The sequence below is a fragment of the Molossus molossus genome, unplaced genomic scaffold (genome assembly GCF_014108415.1).
Source record: "Molossus molossus isolate mMolMol1 unplaced genomic scaffold, mMolMol1.p scaffold_m16_p_10, whole genome shotgun sequence".
NCBI lineage: Eukaryota > Metazoa > Chordata > Mammalia > Chiroptera > Molossidae > Molossus > Molossus molossus.
In genome coordinates, this window is record NW_023425345.1 from 47244359 (window position 1) to 47265093 (window position 20735).

A 20735-nucleotide genomic window follows, 5' to 3' on the forward strand; every position below is an offset into this window, starting at 1 on the left:
CATAGGTGTGTTTGTGTGTGTCTGTGTATCTGTGTGTGTGGTTCCATACACATTTTTGGATTGTTTGTTCTAGTTCTGTGAAAAATGCCTTTGGTATTTTGATGTGAATTGCATTGAATCTATAGATTGCTTTGGGTAGTCTCAAGTTGTCTTAAAATCATCATAGTATTTATCAATGGTGCCACGTTGGACTTTTTGTGAGAATGAAATGATATAGTAGATGTTATACTACTTTGAAAGAGTGTGAATTGCAAGTTGGAATAGAGACTTGTCCCAACAGCTAGAATGCCTTGGACCTAGAATGCTTTGTAAATACAATAACTTGGTTTGAACTGAAGCTGTGATTTTAACATCAAAGAAGCAGAACAGCAAGATACATAATTAAAAACTATTGTTCCATAAAAGGAAAGAGTATATTCACAGGAATATGGCCTACTTTATATTATGTTCATGAAATAGTCACAAATATTTTTAAAGTTGTGATCAGCATTTCACCTTTAATTTCTTCTGAGATATTTATTCCTTTGTACTACAATCTGCCATTTTGAATTTAGTTTATTAAATATCCTGCAAGTTTATAAAGGGTTGCAAATTTGGAAAAATCTTTTTAACGTGATAAGACTCTTCTGATTCTTGGGGTACAGTCATGCATTTGAAAATCTGTTTCTGAGGACAAATTCATTGGCAGGGCAAGGCATTCCCATTTTAAGGCATTTGAGGGATCTCTTTTTTGTGTTGAGGATACAATATGGAGAATATAAGTTTGTTGAGGGAAGAAGAGGCTATCCATCAGGTAATAAACTTGATTTTTAAAAAATCTTGATAATATTTCATGTGAATTTAGAGGAAAGCTTCTTCGAGAGGAACATGTTAGATTCTGATGATTATCTAAGTCATTCAGCCATTTATGGCCATTTAATCTCTAGATCAGTGCTTCTCAACCTTCCTAATGCTGTGCCCCTTTAATACAGCTCCTCATGTTGTATGTGGGCGCATCTGCATGTGGGCAGACCCGCCTGGAGACGGATAGAAGAGCGGTGTCTCGGTTCCTAAGACCATTGGAAATGTGTTCTCCGATGGTTTTAGGCGACCCCCAAAGGGGTCGCGAACAGCAGGTTGAGAACCGCTGCTCTAGATTCTCACAGAGGGGCCAGTTGTCTGCATGCCAATAGCTTACCTACTTTCCTTTTCAATGGCTGCCCAAACTCTTTTATCTTTGGAATTGTCTTCTTTACTGATTAACAGTTTAATGAACACAGTATCTAAAAGACTGAAATACTTCATGAGAAAATTTACTGTGTGGATTGTTAATCTGCAATTTCAGGTTAACACGGAGCCTAAAGAACACCTGACATGTTTTCTGTGAACTGCTCATACAAAAAGCTAATAACCTTAGTAAAAGAAAAAGAAAAAGCTGACCATGGGAAGCTCACTGTCACCTTGTAGTATGTTTTCAACTAACTAAAGAAATAAAGTTAAGAACTGTGTTATTGTATCTAAGAAAAGATCATATATTGTCTTAACAAGTTGGAGCAAAACATTACTATATAAGTACTAGAGGTGTAATTTATTTACCTGAAGATATTTAACATGAAATGGGAGTAAAGAGGTGAAATCTTATGCATACTTTTTGGAGCTAATATTACAGTCCACATACTGAAGCCAGTGTTTGTCAGAAATTTTATTCTATACTCTCCAAACAGTAATTATTTCCCAATTTATCCAAAGAAATGCTTTTAAAGTAAAGGCATAAGAAAAAAGATATCAGAATTTTCCGTAACTTTTAAAGGTACGTAGATAATGCATGATGCATTTTGAGTTCTCACAATAACACTGAGAAGGTGGAGGTGGGATGTAACCTGGTTTCTGGTTTTGACACGATTGCTAGCCAGTGACGTTGGCCACTTACCCAGTCTGGATCTGTTTGCTCAGAAGCAGCCTTTCACCAGCAGATCTTTAAGACCCTTCCAAATTCTGTGATTCTCTGTGCTGCATAGCAAACTGTCCTAAAGCTTAGTGACATAAAGCAGCAATCACTCTATTCTCTCTTGGGATTTTGCACAGAGATTCAGCCAGGGCTCAGCCGAGTAGTGTTCAGCTGTCAGATGGTCTTGTCCAAGACAGCTTTGCTCCTGTTTCTCTGACCTTGGCAGGGATGTCGGGGAGGCTGGGCTCAGTTGGGGCCATTCATCAGAGTGACTTCAGCATGGTGGCCTTAGTGCAGTGGGACTAACCACATGGCACCTAGGCTCAGGGACTAGTGTTTCAGTGTGCAGGCAGAAACTGCATGTCTCTTACAGCTTAGCGCCCGAAGTCACAAGCAGCATTTCCAGCATTCTGTGCGAGGAAGCAGCACAGTCCTGCCCAGATTCAAGGGGAGGGGACAATAGCCTCCACCACCTAAGGAGAGGAGTTTCAAGGAACTGATGGCCAAATTTTAGAGTTGCTTTAATTCTGCCCTGGCCGGTTTGGCTCAGCAGTTAGAGCTTCAGCCTGCAGACCAATGAGTTATAGATTTGATTCTGGTCAAGAGCACTTGCCTCAGTGGGGGTTTGGTCCCTGGCCCTGGGCAGGTTTGTACGGGAGGCAGCCAGTCAATGTGTCTCTCGCACACCAATATTTTCTCTCCACCCCTCCGCGCCCCCCCCCCCCCCCCCGCCCCACACACACACCTCCTCACTCTATCTGAAGATCAATGGAAAAATAGATTCGGGTGAAGATTTTTTAAAAATAAAAGTTGCTTGAATCCCATTAACCATGTGTGGTAAAGTGTGTTCAACTGTAGTAGAACCTGCTGTTTTAAATTGAGCCTCCTCGAACTCTTGACAAGATGGAAAAGCCATCCGTGTGCCCTAGCAGAAAGTGCTGGTGGCCAAGGTGAACACCCTGCTCTCCATTCTTTCTTCTGCCCCCTTCTCCTGGAACATTCGCTTATTCATCTGATTTTCGTAAAACTTAGATTGGATTTGTTCAGACTACCTCTCAGGGTCCCTCAACCCCAGCTTCAGCTTTTTAATTGATTATTTTATTCCATATCAAGAATACTGATACCTTGAAAAGTAGAGTTTGAGAGCATTCTCTGTGGGTTGACTTGGGTAAAGCACCGGGATCTTTCCCAGCTGCTTTATTTCCAGTGAGTGTAGCTCGAAGTAAGAAGCTGATGCTGGCGCTGTCTTCACGGGGCAGAGCACAGTCACAAAGCAATCATTTCAGCAGCTGGAAAATGGAGAGTAATTTGTGATTAAACCACCAAACTGTCTGAGTCAATGCATCATGTTTCCATAATTTGGAAGTTCAGTGACATGATTTGAATCCTTTCTCCTGAAGACCCGTATTTATCCCGAGTACAACACGCTGTGTCATAAAGAAATTCTTTAAGCAAAATTACAGGAAAGTCTAAACACAAACACATTTGTATTTCCAAAGATGCTTCATTGTTTTTAAAAAGTTTAGGTGATTTTCCAAAACTACTATTTTTATTCGCTATAATTTATAAGAAATGATGTGTCTCCATTGTTTGTTAGACAGGGGCACATGCGGAAATCTGGCTGGCACTCAGCGTTCTCATTAAAGAATTGTTTCACTGCTCGGAAGGAGTTTTGTTACCCAGGCCCGTCAAGCTTACTGGGAGCGGAGCCCAAAGCCAGGGAAGTGCGGCTGGACATGGGTCAGAACGCTTCACAGCGGTCAAACGATCCTCACATCTTCCCGAGGCTCCAAGTTAACCAGGTGGAGGTGGTGGGAAAACATTTATTTTCTTTTAATTTAATGTGTAAAATATGATGTTGTGTTACTTTATTTTATTACTTTTTTATATAATGGGTTGGTCGGCAACACACGAAAGTGTAAATACTGGCTGTGAGGGGAAAATGACGGTGAGGATGTGATCAATGTCTGTCTCTGAAATCGCTCTGCAAAGTGTGGACACCTTCATGCAGCAGGAAGTTGTCATGGTTCCCGACGCACTTGGATGTTGGTATCTTTTGAGCCTTCTTCAGGGAAAATAGTTACCACTGGATTTTTCTTGCTTACTGTCTGCAGATACTGACATAATTAACACCATTTTACTAAAAGCTTGTCCTGTCTGCTTTTTAAACTGGCTACCCTTCTTTATCTTCAGCCAATTCCTTTGCTTTGGTGATAGGAAGATGTTCCGTAGCCTGGCATAACACATACTATGAGCATTCTGTAGTTCGCATTTAATATCACATTTGTTTAATTGCATAAGTATTACATTTTCTCTGGAAGAATAAATGAGACTATACAGAAGAAGAAAAAAAAATGGTAACACCTGATAATGTCTGTTAACATATTAGTTTATTTTAGAAGTGAAATAAAAAATATTTAACAGCCAATATGGCACAGGCACCAACCAATCAGAATGGACTCTGGCCTTACATGACACATGCCCTCAGTTACAGTCAGTCTCGGGTGTATTCCTCCGAATGTTTTCCCATACGTACACAGACATGCTGTATATTCTAAACAATTAGTTTTCTTACCTTCGCCCCTCAAAAGCATCTGCAGTGTTTTAAAGACTGATTCTACCAACTTGAATCTATGTGTAAGAAATAGAAGTTGAGTCCACAGTATAGAAAAATAAAATTTACTTGTTTATTTGTTTACAAATTTAATTGACATAGTTTCTTAAACATAATAATAGATTTTCATTTAGTAAATGTAAAGTATGTACATCTTTTAAAAGCAGAGCACATTTTGGGAAGAGAAGCCTTACAGATTATCTCCATCCTACCCATTCCCACTGGGCTGTCCCATTTGAAGTCAACGGGGGTCAGCTTCTCTTCTTGTCACTGATCCAGGTGCAGAGAAGAGAAGAAAGAATTCAGAAATCTTTAACATATATAAAGTTGTTCAAAGATAATTTATGAGAGGCATGCTGATGCCATTGATAACACCGGAACGTGAAACTGGGGTCCATGGAAGAAGAACGCATTTCGAACAGTTGAAGTAATACCCTCAATCTGAACATGATTACAAATGACGAGATACACCATATCATTGACATCCTGGATTTAGATGATTAACTTCTTACAACATGAAAATGTGTCATTAAGGTTTGCCTTCATGAAGCCTTAGAAATTACGGGAATGTGTCCTATGACTTTGAGTCGGTTGTTATTTTGGTGACCGGCGAATACCAGCACCATAGTTCCCTTTATCTGTAAAATGAAGGGCTTAGAATAAAATATATCCAAGATTTCTCCCAGCTTGCTGATTCCAAAAGTATATATTAATAACCCCTAGAATGAAGCTAGTAGTATTTGTTTATACTTTAGATTTTCGAAAGCTTTCAGAACTCTCCATGTAATCATTCCAGGAAGTTCACCAGCGTGTGAGGATGAATGCCGAATGGCACAGAGAGGGTAGGAGAGTTATAGTTTGGTCAGCCAGGGGAGGGTTGCTCCAGGATTCTGGAAACCCCAATTTGTCACAGCTCCTGCAGGTGAGCCGAGAAATAGGGCGACAGAGGAGGATGGAGATGTTGTTGCTGCTTATTTCCTGAGAGACAGTACCTGCTAGCTCATGGCTTTGGCCCTGTGAAGATTACCCTTTCTGTCATATTGTCATACACCACCACATGTGGCCAAGGATCCAGGCCACGAAACTGTGCAGTTGGATGTTTTAACTAGAGCTCCACTGTTTTCACTGTGGTCCCTGGGGACATATTTACCTTGCATTTATTTATGGTCTTACTTTTGTACCTATTGCTATAGTTTACTGAAAACCTACCAATATTAGAGGCTACCATGAGAAGGAACATCAACATGAGTCAGAATACCTGGTCCAGCCCAATGTCCACCCCACACTAGCTGGTGATTAGTAATCGTCTTTTCTATTTCACCAACATCATGGACAGATCTTAAATTTTAATTACAGTATGCTAAAAATGTGCTATTCGATCATTTGAGGAAGAATCACCCCAGAGTCATTTTTGGTGTCTTAAATTAGCTGTCTTACTCTGGACTAGTTGTGACTCCCAGATCCAGGTGGAGGTTAAGGGGGGAGATTGTGACTTCGTCAGCTCCTCCTGGGAGAGACCTGACCCAGGTCTCTCCGTGACAATTTTGAAATCACTGCCTCTCTCCTGATGATCAGGATGCCATCAATTTGAGTGTGCAGACTGTGCATACATACATATGCATACACACTTTTGACAAAGATGACAAAAGAGGTAGAATTCCCATTATTTTGCCTCTCCTGGCCTTATCAAACACTGCCACAGTGATCATTTCAGATTCTGGTCTTTCCAAGCCACATTTACCTAAGGCAGCGAAGGTAATTTGTTTTCATATCTGTCTGTTGGTACCTTGGAAGAGCTAGTGTTTTTTATTTATTTGATTGTTACTACTCTTAATCATCCCCAAAATCTTATTACTGCCCATATATAAATCAGGAAAAACAAATTTGATTTTTAGCATTCTAATGTGGTTAAAAAATTCATGAATAAAAGAAACTTCCTATGCAAATGTAAGCAACTGACAGAATAAAAATGGGCATAAACTCTTGCTATTATAATAATCTTTTGACCTCAGCCACCCTTTGTATAGCCCAAGTAATGACTGTTTGATATTTATTATAAAGCATATTAAATCCCTTGATTAACTGAACCTTTCATTTCTCTTTTTGTTTCATGTAGCAGTGAAAATAGATTGTTCTATTATCATTCTTGCCAGGGAATGTATAAAATATATAAAATTATTCATAAATGTATCTTAAACTAGAGATATATTAATGTATTATTGGGTGTACTGAGCAGAAAACATTTCACATTTGAATGGCAGACACATGATTATAAATTCACTTTCTACTGAATATTAATCATCAACTCCAAATGGCTGATGGATAAAGCTTGGAGAGGCAGCCAGGAGATGTAAATTCTTACCCTCATCATGGACTTTCTATGGGACTTTTAAAAATATATTTTTTTAAATTATTCTTTCTGAGAAGTCCCAGAGCAGTATGGTCTCAAGATGGGTTGTCATTCCTTCTGTTCCCCACTTGGCTCCTGTGACCTCTGGTTCTTGCATCTGGCTGTTCCTTCTTGGTCCCTTGCTTCCCCTGCTGAGCTAAAAACACCAGTGTACTCTGAGCGCCAGCCCAGTCCCCTTCTGTTCTCACTCCGCGTGCACATTTTCTGAGGACATTCTCATTCATGCTTGCGGTTCATAGTTTCTAGCCTGTCCTTGGACTTCAGACCCCTCTCCAGGCCACCTCTGCCAGGTCAACAGCCCTCTGTACCTTCTGTGCTCTCGTCTCAATCACCTTGATACCCTCCTTCCACTCCTCCTGGGACCTCCTCAGTCTGGTTCACACTGACTCCCCAGCACTCAGCAAGGCCCCCGCCGGAGAGTAGGCACTTGGAGTGTGTCCACCGATTTAATGCACAAGTGAATTAATTATTCTCCCTACTGATCTCTCTATCCCTCGATCCCTCTCTTCCTCCTCCCTCAATCCCTCTCTCTCCCTCTCTCTTTCTCTCTCTCTCTTTCCTGTGTTCTCTCTCTCAATGAATGACATCCACCATCCGTTCTCCCCTACCTCCTCTCTCTTGCAACACCACCCTGCTTCTTCTTTTTGCTCCACACCCAGTCTTTTAAAGTCTGTCCTCTCTGTTTAAAGTCTGTCTTCTCTGTGTTCTGATTCAGTCCCTCCCCTTCACCCCAAATATCACTGCCTTGACCCTTGGCTTTCGTGTCTCTCACCTGGATTGTACCTCAGCCTTCCAATCTGGTTTTTTCAAACCCATCCTTCTTCATACTGTTGCCAGACTAATCTGTCCAGAGGACACATCTGAACATGTCACCCTGCTGGTTTACAAGAAAAGTGCCAACGTCACCAGGGCTGCAGAAAGGTGGAGTAACGCCGGGGTTTTCTGTGCTCCTTGTAGGGGAACACAGTGCAGTGAGGTGTTCTTGCTTTCCAGATCTACTTTTTTCGGTTTACTGCAAGGCTACTCAAGAGCACAGAGCGTTTTTCTGAGAAAATTGGATAAAACGATGCACTTGTCTTATAAATTAAATGAGTGAGAGGGAAAAAAAAAACTTGAAATGTAAGAGTATGGTCTTTGCAGTACGAAACCTTAGTGTTACATCTCCGCGCTGCTGCATGTGGGCGTGGACTTGCGGGTGGTACAACCCGTCCCGCGTTCGTCTCTAAATGGGATTACAGTAGGAGCTCCCTCTGAAGAATTCTTGTGAGGATTAAATAACATAACAGAATACCTGCGGTGTATTTAGCACAATGTCTGATACCTAATAAATGCTTCATAAATATTAGCAGAATTAAAGTAACATGAAAATCGTACTCACATGATACATGTTTACATAACACATACAGATGAAAGAAGAGTAATAACGTTTGTCTCTCTATGGTAAACGTGTAATATTCCTCATTTGTACCTTTTCTCCATTTTCTACAATTCTTATTTGTTACTTTTTAAGTAGAAAAAATTGTAAAAATCATTCAGTGACTTCCCACCTTATGCAGTACATTCCAGCTCCCTTGAACCTCATTCAGTGGCCTCCTTAACCCCCGACCCCGTACCGCTTCCTGCCTGCCCGTTCAGTCATCACGAGTCCGAGGTACTGTCAGCCGCCTCCCGCCTGCACGCCTTGCCGACCTCTCGGCTTAGCGTGTCCACTCCTACCTGTGTCTGATTTATTGTTGCTCCTCTGTATACAATTTAGCGTAAAATCCCTCATCCCCTCAGATTCAGCGTTGGGATTTCTGTGTTACAGTGATTTGGTTTTGTGTCTGTTTCCCTCAGTGGAATGCTTTCCTCCAGAATGAGGACTGGGCCAGAAACTGGAAAGAAAAAACGACTGAGTCCATGCCCTGATGTTGCTTCTAGCAATAGGAGAAAGGCACATAAATGTGTGGTGATGAGTATTATAGGATCCCTGATGCTAGCACTCGTAGGGCATAGCAGGGCAGGAAGAAGGTGCAGTTAGTTCCTCTTGGGGGTGAATTAGGGTAAAGGGTGCGGAATGTTTTCATTCAAGTGGTGAGATGCTGCAGAATAGGGGTCTCCTGGGCAGAAGACTTGGGGACAAGTGTTCCAGGCAACGTGTGGGAAAATGTCCCAACATTCAGTGTGGCGATGAGCTGATCTTGAGATGGGGTCTCCATGCTGCTTGGCACGCAGTAGAAGCTCCTACCAAAGTGAGCAGGGTGCTCCTCCTGGTATCTGTGCATGGGCCTCAGGAGTTTGTGGATCCCCAGAAGTTATTTACAATAATTGATGTTTATGTGCTTCTGAAAAGTTTTCTAGGAGAGGATCCTTGAATTTCACCAGATTTTCCCAAAGCATTGCATGGTCTGTGAAAGGATAAAATCACTCTCTCTCCTTTTTTTTTTTCTTTTTTGTAATCCTCACCTGAGGATATTTTTTCCATTGTTTTATAGAGGGAGTGGAAGGGATAGGGAGAGGGAGAGAGAGACACACACACACACACACACACACACACACACACACACATCGATGTGAGAGAGACACACATTGATTGGTTGCCTCCCACATGATCAAACCTGCAACCCAGGTACATGCCCTTGACCAGAACTGAACCTGCAAACCGAACGGCTCATGCTCTAACCGCTGAGCCACACTGGCCAGGGCTAAAACTACTCTTTTGATAAATACTGTGTTCCACTAGAAATGGGTGATGTAAGAGGTGAAGGATAGAAAATGATTCGCAGGTAAACTGTCCCGGCTGTAGCGGGTGGGGATGCACCTGGGCATCCCCGGGGCACTAGCCTGCTAGAGCCACTAACAGCCTGGTCACAACGGGCATTTCTATTCATGGTTCCAGGGCTGTTTTCTAGCTGCTTTCAGAGGCAAGCTCATTGCTGCGTCTTTGCTTGCTCCAGCTAAGCCAATTACAGTATTCTTTTCCTCCCAGTCAAAGCAACTCTCCAGGGCAGGAAACATTATGGGGCAGAAAGACTCTGGAGAGAATGGAAGCACCGTATGTTTTATTCTGGAAATAAAGTGAGGAGGTGAATATGCGAGGAGACGAAGAAAGCAAACAGTAACCAGAGCAAGCCAGTGGCAGTACTATTAAAGAGACAGCATGAAACCACGGGGACAGCATTAACCCCTCAGAGACTGTGTAGGTCAGCTCACTCATTCCTCAGCCACTGCCGGAGAGAGGTGTGAACTGTCCACTCTTAGGATCCTGCCCAGGCAGACCCTCTGCCCTGCTGCACTGCTGCAATCACCTTCGGTACGTACCTTTGCTCTAGAACATACTGCACTGTGGTGTAACTGTTGATATCCTGTTCCTCCATGAGGCAAAAAAACTAGCTTATTTTTGAATGTCCAGCATTCAGCACTGGGCTCAGTTCCTGTTTATCAAGAGAATGAACTTTCTAGCCTGAAGGTAGTAGAATTCATAGTTTTACATGCACACAGGAAGCCCCAAACTGCTGAAGATTCCCATTATCCTTTGCCCTGTGAGGCACTCGTGGGAAAGAGCTAACTGAGGAAGGGAGCAGATCTGCAAAGATACGGCTGTTCTTTTGAAGGGAGGGGTTTGTCATAAAGTGGAATCTGATGCAACCAGACACTATCAGCTTGCTGAAGAAATGTTGATAACCACAAGGCAAAGGACGAAGGTTACAGGAGCAGATGTGGGGGGCCCTGTTGGTCACACATGGATCTGGCATCTGGCTCAGAAGCATCAACACACCCCATCTGTCACCCAAAGGCATGTAACCTTCAGGACCATAATGATTGCAGTCGGCCCTCGTTTATCGTGGTTAATCAGCTCCAGACTACTGCAGTGAATGAATTTCCACAAAGTAGGATTCTTTATTTATATACAGTCGTCCAGCTAGAAAACAGCCCTGGAACCATGAATAGAAGTGCCCGTTGTGACCAGGCTGTTAGTGGCTCTAGCAGGCTAGTGCCCTGGGGATGCCCAGGTGCATCCCCACCCACTACAGCTGGGACAGTTTACCTGCGAATCATTTTCTATCCTTCACCTCTTACATCACCCATTTCTAGTGGAATATAGTATTTGTCAAAAGAGTGGTTTTAGCTCTGGCCAGTGTGGCTCAGCGGTTAGAGCATGAGCCTGCAGACAAAGGGTTACAGGTTCAGTTCTGGTCAAGGGCACATACCTGGGTTGCAGGTTTGATCGACGGCCCCACTCGGGGTCGTGTGGGAGGCAACCAATTGATGTGTCTCTCTCTCATCAATGTTTCTCTCTGTCTGTCTCCCTCTTCCCCTCCCTCCCTTTCACTCTTTCTAAAATTAAATGGAAAAAATATCCTTGGGTAAGGATTAACAAAAAATAAACAAATAAAATAAAAGGCAGGAAAGAGGCACACTAAGGTATTCATATTTGGGCAGAAGCATTAGAAGTAAATTTTGTTTTATTTGCAATTTTCTATATTTTCCCAAATATCCACAATGGCCGGCGCAGAATGCTTATAATCAGAAAGGATGAGCCACAGCCAATGTCAGGGATAGGAAGGGCTGGGTACCAGCAAGTTTGATCTGGGTGGGAACCATTCACCCGCCTATGATCCTGATGTAGTGTATATTGCACACCATCTGTGCTTGCCTTCCCTGTGGAGAATCCAAAGGCAGGCCACTGGAGTTCAAATTTTATCTTTGTTATATTGGAAAACATTTTTCTTCTTTCTCTTTTTGCTACGCCAGAAAGCGCGCATTCCAGATTTGCTGCTTTATAAGTGCGTTGTGTGCAGACCGAGAGGTGATCGATGGTTGTTTTGGATATACAAGAGCCAGACTGGATCAAATGTGCACTTGTTCTAGAGGTGAAGGCATCGAGGACCTGGGGCGGACCAGTCTGAAACGCCTCAGAGACTGTGAGGCATCCAGACGGCCTCAGTAAACACTAGATTTGTCACATTTATGGATAAATTAGAAGCAAGACCTTTGGAGTCATACAGGCCCAGCACTGAAGTAGCATATAATACAGACCTAGGATTGCCACCTGACTGTTGTCTTGAGTGCTCCTGGTCCGATTCCCCACAAATAAATGGGGATAACCACACCAACCCCTTAGGTATCAATGGGATGAAGTTTGCAAATCAGAGCCGTGGGAAAACCAGAGCCTGCTGCCAATAGGTGCTCAGTCAGTATCACTAGCTTCTTCCCTTTCCTGCTGTAGATTGAGTGTCTAATCTGGGAAACAACAATGTACATGACTTGAATGCTCAAAGTGACCAACTGTCTATAACTAATAAAGCTAACACGACAGGAGTAGAGAAAGGCATTTCCAACAATCTTCTAGTTCACCCTATCCATTCAGAAGCCTTTATGATAAAGTTCAAAACAATGTTCTTGTTCCTTGTTCTTCAGTAAGTGGAAAAAACTGTGCTCTGTGTATTGCATATACCTGAGTTCATGAAGCACCCTTCAGTTTCTTCCTCAACATTCCCATATTTAAAACTCTACGTTGGTGGTTCCCATGAGCCCTTTGCAAGCGGTCTTCTTCCCCCACATTCTGTTACCTGGGGATCCTCTGATCCCCTCTGAATAGAGCTGAGCATCCTGCAAAGCAGAGGCCAGATTTGTGCATCCCAGAGCAAAGCTTTGGAAAATACAATTACCGTATTTAATAGTCTTCCCACACACACCCTGACCAGTGCCAGGAATGGAACCTACAGCTACATGCCCTTGACGAAGAATCGAACATGTGACCCTTCGGTGTATGGGCTGACATTCAATGTACTGAGCCACACTAGCCAGGGCTCTTTCCTGCCTTTTATTATTATTATTATTTTTAACGAATTTATTTATTTTTGTTACAGATGTTTCTCCTTTTAACCCCACTGATTCCCCCCTCTCCCTCCCTCCCTGCCCTGTCCCCAGCTTTGTTGTCCATGTCCATTGTTCATGCATACATGCATATAAGTTCTGTGGTTTATCTCTCCCCCACTACCTCCTCTTCTGGGGATTGTCAGTCTGTACCCTACTTCCATGTTTCTGGGTCTACCGTATTCCTCAGACTGTTATGTTCATTATATTCCATATATAAGTGAGATCATGTGGTATTTGTCTTTTTCTGCTTGGCTTGTTTCCTTAGGATAATACTTTTCAGGTCCCTCCATGTCATCTCAAAGGATAAGAGATCTTTCTAGCTGCATAGTACTTTATTGTGTATAGGTACCACAGCTTTTTTATCCATTCGTCTACTGATGGACACTTTGGGCTGTTTCCAGATCTTACTATTGTAAATAGTGCTGCTATGAACATGGGGGTACATATATTCCTCCTGATTGGTGTTTCAGGCTACTTAGGGCATATTCCTAGAAGTGGGATCACTGGGTCAAATGGAAGTTCAATTTTTAATTTTTTGAGGTAACATCATCTTGTTTTTCATAGTGGCTGCACCAGTCTGCATTCCCACCAGCAGTGCACTAGAGTCCCCTTTTCTCCACACCCTCGCCAACACTTGTTGTTTGATGATTTGTTGATGGTGGCCATTATGACAGGTGTGAGGTGATACCTCGTTGTTGTTTTAATGTGCATTTCTCTGATGATTAGTGATGTAGAGCATTTCTTCATATGTGTCTTAGCCATTTGTATGTCCTGTTTGGACAGGTGTCTATTTAGTTCCTCTGTCCATTTTTAAATTGGGCTCTTTGTTTTCCTTTTGTTGAGTTGTATGAGCACTCTATATATATTGGAAATTAACCCCTTATCTGATATATCATTGGCAATGATGCTCTCCCATACAGTGGGTTGCCTTTCCATTTTGATGATTATCTTTTACAGTGCAGAAGCTTTTGAGTTTGATGAAGTCCCATGCGTTCATTTTCTCCTTTGTTTCTATTGTCTTAGGTGATATATCAGTGAAAGTTCTGCTGCATATGATGTCTGAAATTTTGTTGCCTACATTTTCTTCCAGGATTTTTATGGATTCATGAGTCATATTTAAGTCTTTTATCCATTTTGAGTGTATTTGTGTGTATGGTGTAAGTTGATGGTCTAGTTTCATTTTTTTGCATGTAGCTGTCCAATTTTCCCAACACCTTTTATTAAAGAGGCTGTCTTTACTCCACTGTATGCTCTTGCCACCTTTGTCAAATATTAATTGAACATATTGCCTTGGGTCCATTTCTGGGTTCTCTGTTCTGTTCCACTGGTCTGTATGCCTGTTCTTGTGCCAGTACCAGGTTGTTTTGATTACAGTGGCTTTGTAGCATAACCTGAAATCTAGTAATGTGATCCCTCCTACTTTTTTTTTCCATTTCAAGATTGCTGTGGCTATTCAAGGTCTTTTTTTGGTTCTACATGGAAGTATTTGTTCTAGTTCTGTGAAGTATGTCGTTGGTATTTTGATGGGGATTGCATCGAATCTATAGATTGCTTTGGGTAGTATGGACATTTTAATGATGTTAATTCTTCCAATCCATGAACAAGGTATGTGCTTCCACTTTTTTATATCTTCCACTATTTCTTTTCTCAATGACCTGTAGTTTTCTGCGAATAGGTCCTTTATTTCTTTGGTTAAGTTTATTCCTAGGTATCTTAATTTTTTTGCTGAAATGGTAAATGGGATTGTTTTTTTAGTTTCTCTTTCTGTGAGATCATTATTGGTGTATAAGAATGCCATCAATTTCTTGACGTTAATTTTGTATCCTGCTACTTTGCCAAATTCATTTATTAAGTCTAGTAAATTTTTGATGGAGTCTTTGGGGATTTCTACGTATAGTATCATGTCATCTGCAAATAATGACAGTTTCACCTCCTCCTTTCCAATTTGGATCCCTTTTATTTTTTCTTCCTGTCTGATTGCTGTGGCTAAGACTTCCAGTACTATGTTAAATAGGAGTGGTGAGAGTGGGCATCCTTATCTTGTTCCTGTTCTTAAGGGAAATGCTTTTAATTTTTGCCATTGAATATGATGTTGGCAGTAGGACTTTTATATATGGCCTTTATTATGTCGAGATATGACCCCTCTATTCCCAGATTGCTGAGCGTTTTTATCAGAAATGGATGCTGGATTTTGTCGAAGGCTATTTTGGCATCTATTGATATGATCATGTGGTTTTTATTCTTTATTTTATTTATGCAGTATTCACATTTATTAATTTGCAAATATTGTACCAGCCTTGCATCCCTGGGATGAATCCCACTTGGTCATGGTGAATAATTGTTTTGATGGATTACTGGATCCGATATGCTAGTATTTTGTTCAGGATTTCGGCGTCTATGTTCATCAGTGATATTTGCCTGCAGTTTTCTTTCTTTGTAGTGTCTTTTTCTGGTTTTGGAATTAGAATTATGCTGGACTCATAAAACGAGTTTGGAAGTCTTCCTTCTTCTTGAATTTTTGAAATAGTTTGAGGAGAATGGGTGTTAGTTCTTTTTTGAATGTTCAGTAACCTCCCCCGTGAAGCCCTACGGGCCTGGGCTTTTGTTTGCTGGGAGAGTTTTGATTACCTCTTCAATTTCCTTAGTTGTTATTGGTCTGTTCAAGTTTTCTATCTCTTCCCAGTCCAGTTTTGGGAGACTGTGTGTTTCTAGAAATTTGTCCATTTCGCTTAGCATGTCAAATTGTTGCCTTATAATTGTTCATAGTAGTTGTTAACGATCTTTTGTATTTCTGTGGTGTCAGTTGTTTACTCTTTCATTTCTGATTTTGTGTATTTGGGTTCTCTCTCTTTGTTTCTTGGTGAGTCTAGCTAAGGATCCATCAATCTTGTTGATCTTTTCGAAAAATCAGCTCTTTGTTTCATTGATCCTTTGAATTGTTTTTTGTTGGTCTCTATGTCATTTATTTCTGCTCTGATCTTTACTATTTCCTTCCTTTTACTTGCTCTGTGATTTTCTTTTTGTTTGCTTTCTAGTTCTTTAAGTTGTGAGGTTAGATGGTCTATTAGAGATTTTTCTTATTTCTTGATGTAGGCCTATAGTGCTATGAACTTCCCTCTCAGAACTGCTTTTGCTGCATCCCATAGATTTTGTGTTGTTGTGTTTTCATTTTCATTGGTTTCCAGAAAGTTTTTAATTTCTTTCTTGATCTTCTCGGTAACCCATTTGTTGTATAATAACATGCTGTTTAGCCTCCATGTGTTCAAATGTCTTTGCATGTTCTTGTTGCAATTGATTTCTAGTTTCATTCCATTGTGATCTGAGAAGATGCTTGATATGATTTCAGTCTTCTTGAACTTGTAGAGACTTAGTTTGTGTCCTGACACGTGGTCTGTCTTTGAGAATGTCCCGTGTGCACTTGAGAAGAATGTGAATTCTGTAGTTTTGGGGTATAATTCTCTGTAGATATCTATTAAATCCATTTGGTCTAGTGCTTCATTTAGAGTCTCTTTCCTTGCTAATTATTTGTCTAGAGGATCTATCCAGTGATGTCAGTAGGGTGTTGAAGTCCCCTGCTATGATTGTATTGCTATCGATTTCTCCTTTGAAGTCTTCCAGAAGATTTTAAATATATTTTGGTACATATATGTTTATCAAGATAATATCTTCCTGTAGGATAGATCCTTTCAATATTATGTATTGGCCTTCTTTGTCTCTAGTTATGGCCTTCATTTTGAAATCTATTTTATCAGATATGAGTATTGCTACCCCAGCTTTTTTTCACTTTCCGTTTGCTTGGAAGATTTTTTCATCCCGTCACTTTCAGCCTAGGTGAGTCTTTTGTTGTTAGTTTGGTCTCTTGTAAACAACATGTAGATGAGTCATGCTTTCTTATCCAATCAGCTACTCTGTGTCTTTGTATTGGAGCATTCAATCCATTTACATTTAAGGTGATTATTGATATTTATTGCCATTTTTGTTTAGTGTGGTTCTATTTTTCTTCCTATTTCTCCTGCTAATTACAGCAGTCCTTTTAACATTTCTTGCAGTGCTGGTTTGGTGTTAGTGTATTCCCTTAGCCTTTTTTTTTTGTCTGGGAATCTCTTTATTTGACCTTCTATTTTGAATGATAGCCTTGCTGAATAGAGTAGTCTTGGATTCAGATCCTTGGTTTTCATGACCTTGATTACCTCATGCCATTCCCTTCTGGCCTGTAGTGTTTCTTTTGAGAAGTCAGCTGAGAGCCTTATGGGGTTTCCTTTGTAGGTAACCTGTTGCTTATCTCTTGTTGCTTTTAGGATTTTCTCTTTGTTTTTAATTTTTGGCATTTTGATTACTATGTGTCTTGGTGTGGGCCTGTTTGGGTTGTTCTTACTTGGGGCTCTCTGTGCTTCTTGAACTTGAATGTCTTCTTCCTTCACCAAATTAGGGAAGTTTTCTGACACTATTTCTTCAAATATATTCTCTAACCCTTGCTCATTTTATTCTTCTTCGGGAACTCCTATGATGCGAAAACTATTATGTTTCCAGTTGTCCTACAGTTCTCTTAAGCTGTCTTCCTGTTTTTTAATTGTTTTTTCCTTTTGTTTTTCTGATTTGTTAATTTTTTTTTACCCCGTCTCTAATTCACTGATCTGGTCCTCAGCTTCCTCTACTCTGCTGTTTAGACCTTCCAATGTGTTCTTTATTTCTGCTGTGGCATTCTTCATTGCTTCTTGGTGATTTTTAATTTCCAGCTGGTTGATTTTCAACATTTCTGTGTCTTTACTCATGGTGCTCATGTCCTTACACATCCTGTTGAGCTTCCTCAAGATCATGGCTCTGAATTCTAGTTCTATTAACTTGCTTAACTGCACCTCATTTATCTCATCTTTGGTAGAGGTCTCTTGTTCTTTCATTTGGCTTTTGTTTCTTTGTTTCACCATTTTGGCTATCTCTGTGGGCTTTGGAGCCTGCCAGGTAGAGGTCTCTTGTTCTTTCATTTGGCTTTTGTTTCTTTGTTTCACCATTTTGGCTATCTCTGTGGGCTTTGGAGCCTGCCAAGTTTTCCCTGTGGGTGTTGGTGTTCTGCTGTTTGTGGCACCCTCTACTGGGTTAGGATGAGCGTGGGAGGACCTATGTTAAACACCGCTGTCAAGTCTTACCTTCCTGGGAAGACTTGCTAGCCCAAGAATGGTTCAGTTATTCTCTTGCTTTTTGCCTGGAGGTTATTAGTCACAGTTACTTGAAGAGCCTTGGCCTCTCTGTTGAATGAAAAACTCCCTCAGGTGTTTAGAGTAAGGGGATTTCCCAAGGGTGGGGAAGATGCTGGTTATTAATGAGCCTCAATTTGCATTTCAATGGCCACTGGACCGGGGTTGAATCTCTAAGAGAGGGGCCTCAGCCTCTCCCCAGTGCCCTGGGAAGGAGTAAGATGACCACTGTCCTGAGTGGCCAAAACTCAGCAAATGCTCTGAGTGCCCTCCAAATCCCGAGTGTCCCCACACAGTTCCAGTCTAGTCTGCCCTCCCTCTGTCGTTGCCCAAGGTGAGTGGCTGTGGCTCTTTTAGCGTCTGCCCCGGCTCTGGGCTGTGGAGCCACTTTGGAGTTTAACCCGAGGGCTCTGCTCAAAGCTAAAACTGATGCTGTCTGTGGGCTCCCAGACCACTCTCACGCCTCTGCAATCTTTCCAGGATTGAGTCAGTGTCCCTTGTTATATGGTCCTCCAAGCTGCTCTTCTGTTGCTTTTTCCTGATGATTTGTCTTTATTTTTGTTGTAATTGCAGTTTGGTCCTGGGAGTAGGTCTGTGTACCTTCCATTTACTCCGCCACCATTTTGGAATCTCCCTTTCCTGCCTTTTAAAAATGCAGATATAGCTGAGCCAGTGAGGCTCTGTGATTGAGCGTCAACCCATGCACTAAGAAGTCTCAGGTTCGATTCTTGGTTAGGTCACATGCCCTGGTTGTGGGCCAAATCCCCAGTGGGTGCATGGAAGAGGTGGCCAGTCGATATTCTCTCTCATCGATGTTTCTATCTCTCTCACCCTCTCCCTTCCTTTCTCTGTGTAATATCAATAAAGAAAAAAAAATTTTTCTTAAAAGCAGATGTAATTTTATACAGTTTAGATATATAGTTTCTGGCCTTTTCACTTGCCTCTTAAGCATTCCCTAAGACTTTTATTTTCCATTGTGGTAAAATATACATAGCACAAAATTGATCCATCTACAAATGTACAATTCACTGACGTTAAGTACATTCACAATGTCGGACAACCGTTGCTGTTATCCATTTCCAGAACTTTTTCATCATGTACATTTTTGTACATTTAAAAGTGCTTCACAAACCACATTTAATAGTGGTGTAATATTTCATCAGACAGTATTTACTTCAAAGCATTCCTCACAAACATACAATAGATAGCTTATTTTGTGTTCACTCTGAGGTAGACTTTATGGCCAAGGCCATGAACAAAACATGGTTTTTGCCTTCAGGGGCCTTGATCTGGTGGAGGAAATAGCCATAAGGGGCAGTCGAACTCCTGTGGAGCACAGAGGAGAACCTCGCAGTATAATGTATATGGTCATGTCTTGATCCCTGCACATCTAGTGTGTAGCAGATTTTTTCCTGTTATCAGTAATATTGTGATATATTTGTAGATATAAATATGTTCACATGTCAGATTATTTTATGAAGATTTAAAAAAGTAGAATTACTGGACTACTCATTGTAAAGGGACAGTGAGAGGTGTTCTTTTAGAACGCTTATTATTGGTACCCACTGTGCTATTCTCAAGATTAGGAGCTGCCCCCAAACATTTTCTTTGCCTGTGACACCTTATAAGCTCTACTGGCTTCTTTTTATTAGTGTGTATCTAATTTGCATTTGGCAGGATTGTGGGAAAAGTGGGGGCTGAGAATTGAGTGTATCCCACTGAGAGTAGCTAGGAAGGGACGAGACAGAGATCGTGGCTGAGGTTGACACTGTCACAGGTATCCTGCAAACTGTCCAGCTGTTTGTGCTCGTTTCAGAGGCCGTGGTTTAACTCATGCCTTAGGGCTGTGCTCCAAGTGCATGCTGACCGCGGGGCTCCCTTCTGTGAGATTCCAGACTCGGGCACTTGATGCTCACTCTGAACTAAAAGCAGCTTTAAAAAACAAATTATTTGTATTATCTAAACAGGAACTCCTGGTCTATTATCAGAGCAGGAGGAGATCTTTGAATATCACACACTCTCTGTTCAGAGGAAGATTCTGAGGCTTACAGAGGTAAGGAATATTCCAAAGGACACCAGTTGAATAAACATCCAAGAGGGATTAAAATTCTGTTGACTCTGGCCAAAGTAATCAGTTTTGTCTTATTTTGCTTTCTTTGGGTCAATCAGTAATGTCTTATTTTGCTCCCTTTGCCCTCTTCATGTTAGTCCCTTTGGGTAATTTTATTTTTGTTAATTAATTTTAAGAAGTAAGACACCCTCCAGTGATACAGCAAATGTGGAAACCTGGTCCAGGGCCAAGGAGGAAATAGTTTTTAAACTGTCATTGATTTTGAGAATAGGAATATTAGCACAGATTTCTGATGTATTGATTTCACGATGGCTAATAAATAACAGTTAGTTGGTAAAACTTTAAAATTGATATACATGAATATATTTATGTAAATGTGCATAAACTTTTTTATGTATAGTAAGTCTTCCTTCTAAGGTCAAACTTACAAAAAGGAAAAGTTAGCATCACTTTGTGTAAGGCAGAGTGCCGTTATCTTCAGCAGAACTTTATATCTATATAATGATTCTAAATATATTACCATGGGCCCCTGATAATAATTAGAAAAAGGAACTTAAAAAGCAGAGCACCAAATCTGGTCTGAGGCTGTCAGCCCCAATATGAAGTGATTATTATGCAGTTGAAAAATCCTATAGCTTAAATTCTATACAATTTCTGAT

At 41.1% G+C, this 20735-nt stretch overlaps 1 protein-coding gene and 1 long non-coding RNA gene across 4 annotated transcripts in view; one reads left to right on the forward strand and one right to left on the reverse strand.

Annotated features, from left to right (window-relative positions):
- ANO6 (anoctamin 6) overlaps window positions 1-20735 on the forward strand; it is a 202053-nt gene that overhangs the window by 23066 nt on the left and 158252 nt on the right. Inside the window, exon 1 of one of the 3 annotated variants that reach the window (XM_036251955.1) lies at window positions 3522-3729. The exons of the other annotated variants lie outside the window; for them this stretch is intronic. The gene's annotated coding sequence lies outside the window, so the exon portion shown is untranslated. Of the gene's footprint in view, window positions 1-3521; window positions 3730-20735 lie in introns of those variants that run through there. 3 annotated transcript variants of the gene reach the window in all.
- The window catches only part of LOC118624029, a 32783-nt gene continuing 15138 nt past the window's right edge, over window positions 3091-20735 (reverse strand). Inside the window, exon 3 of the long non-coding RNA XR_004958319.1 lies at window positions 3091-3216. This is a non-coding gene — a long non-coding RNA (uncharacterized LOC118624029). The remainder of the gene's footprint in view (window positions 3217-20735) is intronic.